The sequence below is a fragment of the Sinohyriopsis cumingii genome, chromosome 6 (genome assembly GCF_028554795.1).
Source record: "Sinohyriopsis cumingii isolate HCF-2022 chromosome 6, ASM2855479v2, whole genome shotgun sequence".
Taxonomy (NCBI): domain Eukaryota; kingdom Metazoa; phylum Mollusca; class Bivalvia; order Unionida; family Unionidae; genus Sinohyriopsis; species Sinohyriopsis cumingii.
In genome coordinates this window covers 139,130,679-139,136,802 of record NC_142966.1, presented here as the reverse complement: position 1 = coordinate 139,136,802, position 6,124 = coordinate 139,130,679, and positions in this window count along the sequence as shown.

The following is a 6,124-nucleotide window of genomic DNA, read 5'->3' as shown; positions in this document are numbered from 1 at the left end:
AAAGGCATTTAGAAAAACAAACACCGAAAGTCTTAAACTTGACCTGATGTTGTGGAAATTTGGCCGAATTCGAAAAATAATTATTTTACTAAATTACGGACCTTAAATGTTTGATTGGACAAGTGAAGCTGGATTTTGTTTCCCTTACGAATCCTTTGTAAAAAGCGCTTTGACTGGTTAGAATCGTATTATGTGAAGTAGAAAAATATAAGTTGTAAGTTCATAAAACCATATTATGTGTTTATTCATCCACCCTTCTTGTACTCATTTCCGAAATTTGCAAACAGTGGTTTATAGAGTTCAGTTTTTTATTTCTATTTTTTTAAATTATCTGAAGTGAACTTTGGATTTTACAGGAGTCGTAAAGCTATGAAGATTGAACGTCTGTTACACACTATGCACGAAAGACTTCGTCTATTAAACACTTTGAATCAACAGCCTTCGTCTATTACACATTATCAATGAACGGCCTTCGTCTATTACACACTATGCACGAATGACCTTAGCCTATTATACACCCTTAGCCTATCATGCACTAGGCACAAACAGCCTTCATCTATTACACACTATGCACCAACGGCCTTCGTTTATAACAATAAATCAATGAACGGCCTTCATATATAACACACTATGCACAAACGGACTTAGTCTATTACACACTATGCACGAACGGCCTTCGCCCCACTATGACCTTACCTACAGCCTTTAATCGATGTTCAAACTTCTTAACTTTAAGGTTTTTCACGAATACTCAGCTTGAAGTCGTATATCCAGCGTGTAATCTATGTTCAAGCTTCACGACTTGGCCGTATATCAAGCGGGTATCTGACGTTCAAGCTTTACGACTTGGTCGTACATCAAGTGGGTATCCGAAGTTTAAGCTTTACAACTTGGCCATACATCAAGCGGGTATTCGACGTTCAAGCTTTACGACTTGGCCGTACATCAAGCGATTATTCGACGTACAAGCTTTACCACATGGCACTACATCTAGAGTATATTCGACGTTCAAGCTTTAGGACTGGGCCGTACATCAGGTGGGTATTCGACGTTCAAGCTTCACGACTTTGTGAATCTTGTTCAATATATACAGTCGGACCTTGAGCGTACATTTCACCCAGTCAATTTGAAATGTCTAAAACGTTGTGTAAAACATACTGAAATATGGTGAAATCACGTAACAATTTACGCAGAGATGGTGAGATGCGCTAAATAATGTGCTTTATTGAAATTGGGAAGCAAAATGGCATGTGGGGTGATTATTGTGGCGTACTTAGTGACTATATCCTCGCATGCAGTTATGTAATAAACTTCTGACTTGTCAATATTTTGCATGTATAGTGATTGTAGCAAACATTAAACCACCTTTGGTTTTAATCAATCTTCATCAACATTTAACTCCTGCTTCCTCGTCGAGTCTGCCACGATACAATAGACACAGTCTGGTGAGAAGGTACATTTTAGTGATCGCATCAAAATATAGACGACTGAAGCATTTGAGTGATGTAGTCACATAAGCAACACATTTCTGCATTGTGTTTTAATGTTCTGCCTAGAGCCCAGTGTGACAGAGATTACTTGGGTCAGTTTTGGTCTTGTCACTCTTGTGAATATTTTTAAGGAACCTATGGGCGACATGATAAGAAACAGGTAAGGCACTTTATTCATTCAATCATTAATCTGGCATAAGTTGTACGTGATAAAAAAAAAATGTTACAATTAATTCATATTAAAAATAGTTTAGGGTAGCATCTTAGCAGGCAGAAGGTTAAAAAAAAATTCGCGCTGACTGCTCGTGTAGATACCAAGCAAACTGAAGGTTAAAACTGGTTGCCCATATTAATACCAGATTTAATTAAAATACATTATACATTTGACAGAGTCACTTAGCTGGTGAAAGCAGTAGCATGTACAGAAATTGACATCAGCCTATACGTAGCCAAGTAAATAATACAAGCACAACTAACCTCTGGTAGGTTCACACTTTTTACCAAATCAGCCTACTGATAAAATTCGTAGCATCTGGGCTATTTTTGTTACACAAAAAAAACATTTAAGTCGACGCAGTAATTTACAGAAAAATCGTACCTTTTGTTCCCCGGAAATTTCTTTGCCAAAAGGAAACCGCAATATTTTCGGACCACCTCTACTATTTAGACGATTGGATTGACTATATGATTGACAGAGAAGCTGAATATAAAAACAAAATAATTACATTCTTAACTACTCGATCAGTACTTGTTACGTAAATAATTGAGGTGGTCCGAATGATTTTTTTTTTGGGGGGGGGTGCGTTTTGTATTTCTGCAGAAAAATTCGACGAGTTTTTGATGAATTAAAGGAGCTTTTAATGAATGAAGCTAAGCTTTCCTAAAGCTCACGACTTTTAAATGGAAACCCCTCAAATTCAAGGATCTTTCAAGGTTTCCGGTCCAATAACAACTTGAAAGACATTCTCACCGCTTGCAGGCGTTATTGTAAGTTTGAAATGTTCCCATCAATGACTCCTTATAAACTTGAAAGACAAGTTTAGTCTGCATTAATGCAGATTTAGAAGACAAGAAGTGGTATTCCTATACAAATAATTGTAGTATTTTCAAACGAATTATTCAACATTAATTTTTTTAAGGTAATGTCTCTTTAAAGACCAACAATCGGTTATAATTATTGTTCTGCCACAAACAGGCCTACACTGAGTGCGTGGATCACAGTCAACAGCCAGTGCCTAAAGACTTTGATTGCATAAGTATCTCCTCTTAGCCCTATCATACGTTGCCGATTATGTGAAAACAAAATTTACATCGAATAGTTAATAAAGTTTAGCCATCTGGTAAAACATTTTCTCTGTGCTATCTGCAAAAAATATGGCTAGCATTTCCCGATCCCATGTAATCCTTCCGTTTTTAAAAGACAATCTTCTTTGAGATCGTCGAAATATTGGAGCGTTTATTCAGTACGTGAAGGTGGTGAGTACATCGTAGTAAAAGAAGCTTAAGTTTTCTACTTTTCTCTTAAACGACATTATGATAGGACGATAAGGGAACAATAATAACTTAATGATGAATGCACAAAAATGAATGATAGACGAAGGTATATACTTATGTGCGTATACATGTGTAAAAGATGGAATATTTTCAAGTTTATACTCTGATAACAGTTCGTCAAACAAACACTATACTTAACGACATCACGTATAAGATCACGACCTCTCCGGTGGCCTAGTGATGAGTGCGTCCGCCTCGGATGCGGTAGGTCACGGGTTCGAACCCCAAACGAGTCATACCATAGACTTATAAAAATGGTACCAACAACTGCCTCGCTAGGCGCTTAGCATTAAGAGGTTAGTGTTAGGACTGGTCGACAAGTTACACACGATGTGTACATGTAATGTACCGTACTTACCCTTTCGAAGGCCGCATTTGCAAGTTTGTCATGATAAAGAGAAGTTTTATTGACTGGAGGCGATTGCGGAGATTACATTAAATTTGACAGATGGCACTGCTTCTTATACAAAATACAGGGTTTATTTTGATCCTTGATTGCGTGTATTTTTCGTAGTTAGTAGCCATTGCTGTTTGTAGCTCAATGACAATGCGCAACGCATGATAGGTCCGTATAGTACACCCTGTACTGAGGGCTATACGAATTACCTAACTGCGGTTAAGCAATGACTTTTTGGATAAATTTTCAATAAAGTATTTTCCCCTGGTGTTAATTTCAATTAATACTATGTTTAGTTGTAAATAATTATCCTTTTCGCATAGATTCTCCTGTCTCAAGACGAGTTAGGGTTTACTAACAATTTCCAACGTCTCTAATATCAACACTTTTCCATCAGTCTTCCAACTTTCAACCGTTTTCAAGCTAAAATCCAACTACACGGTATTCAAGGCACGGGAAAGTTCGAATAGGTAGCCAGAAAGCCGGTACACAAGCAACGAGTCTACAGAGCTCCTGAAACCCAAATCCATTGGGTATGCACAGCTGTACGTAGCAGTCACGTTTAAGAGTCATTATAGCAAGAAATTCGTGTCTACTTTAATTTTAGACTTCAGTTACTTCTATAATTTATTGTGTGTGTGTGTGTGTGTGTGTGTATGTGTGTGTGTGTTAATATGAACTGTTATCTCCGTAACTAAATTAAAAGTACTTCGATATAACGTATTATTGTAACATTAACAATTTCTTTACTTCCGTATTTCATCTAGGATACATTTTCCTGAGTCGGAAACATTTACATATTGAACATTTCGTTCATGTTCTCTGAGAATATTGGTTTGCAATTCCCCAAAAATTTATAAATGTAAAGGAGATCGCCTCAACATCGGGATACATTGCAGTTATACGACTGAGCTCATAGGCTTGTATCGTGGCTTACAATTTACCTGTTATACGTGCACTTTATAATAATATACATATGTGACTGATAGTTAAATTGTAAGCAACAATAGTAGCCCCTGTGGATGATCAGTGTTGACGTATCCTCGAAATATATCGCCTCTTTCTTATTTATTTGTGTGTTGGTCATTGAATGAGTCTATTTTCTCTTCACATACCACGTTTTTAACAATACAAATTGTGTGGTCATTGGATGAGTCTATTTTATTTTCACATACCACGTTTTTAACAAAACAAATTGTGTGGTCATTGAATGAGTCTATTTTCTCTTCACATACCACGTTTTTAACAATACAAATTGTGTGGTCATTGGATGAGTCTATTTTCTCTTAACATACCACGTTTTTAACAATACAAATTGTGTGGTCATTGGATGAGAATAATTATCATCCTATATCACACCTATTCCATTGTATAAATGTGTATGTGATCACTGAATGCATATATTTCACTTCAAATAGCACACTTTCTAAGACAAAAACTCTCAATCGGATGAACTTCTGTTACCAAGCAACAAGTAGGTCGTTCAGGACATCGTTCAAGGAATATAACTCTTTTAGTATTGGAAAAGTTACATGACAAATTCTTTCCCCTGATCTGTTGCAAACATTGAAACTCTAGTTATCAATATCTGTAAGTAATAATGTCGTGTTCTGCCCAAGATTGTCAATTATACGAATAAAGAGAATTCTCTCAATAGTATCGCACCACCATACATTCATTAAGGAATGATAAACCCATTAGGACTCAAGTCACACAGATACAGACGTAATTAAGGAATGATAAACCCAGTAGGACTCAAGTCATACAGATACAGACGTCATTAAGGAATGATAAACTCAGTAGGACTCAAGTCACACAGATACAGACGTCATTAAGGAATGATAGACTCAGTAGGACTCAAGTCACACAGATACAGGCGTCATTAAGGAATGATAAACTCAGTCGGACTCAAGGCACACAGATATAGACGTCAGTAAGGAATGATAGACCCAGTAGGACTCAAGTCACACAGATACATACGTCATTAAGGAATGATAAACTCAGTAGGACTCGAATCACACATATACAGAAAATTACTGATATTTTCTCTGCATAATTGGTTATTGCAAGTATGGAAATCGACCGTGCACGAAAATACCCGAATGTCAGACCCGAACTCAAAGCTCGCATCTCCACCACCATGAAATATTCCCATGAATCTAGACGAATGTTGATTGTTCGATTTTAAACTTAAAAAACATCAATGATATAAAAAATGCGCAAAACTTAGTAATTTTATTCATTGGTTCATAATTTCTAACCTGATTGCCGCCTTGCCGCCCTGACACTGTCGAGTTATTGGCGTTTCAACGGCAGTCCGACAGCCCGCTGTCCATTTCTCGTATCTAGATTAGTCTATTTCAGTAAAAACCGTGTAGTCTGCGTCCAATATTTGCAATGTCTAGTTGTAATATTTCTAACACACATTGAACAAATAAATAGGAGCAACTTTTGTGAACATTTTTTTTTAAAAAAGATGTAAACCAATAATTTAAGGAATTATTGAGATTTTCAAAGACGGTGAACTACGTCACATCTGTTGCTTGGAAAGAAAGACTGGCCCTAATAAATATGGCGACCGTGTTGCTAAAGAAACTCCCGTTTGCTTCAAACTTAAACACGTTAACAGTGTTTGGGACCCACCCACCCCCATCAGGTTAGACATTGTAAATCAGTGAATGAA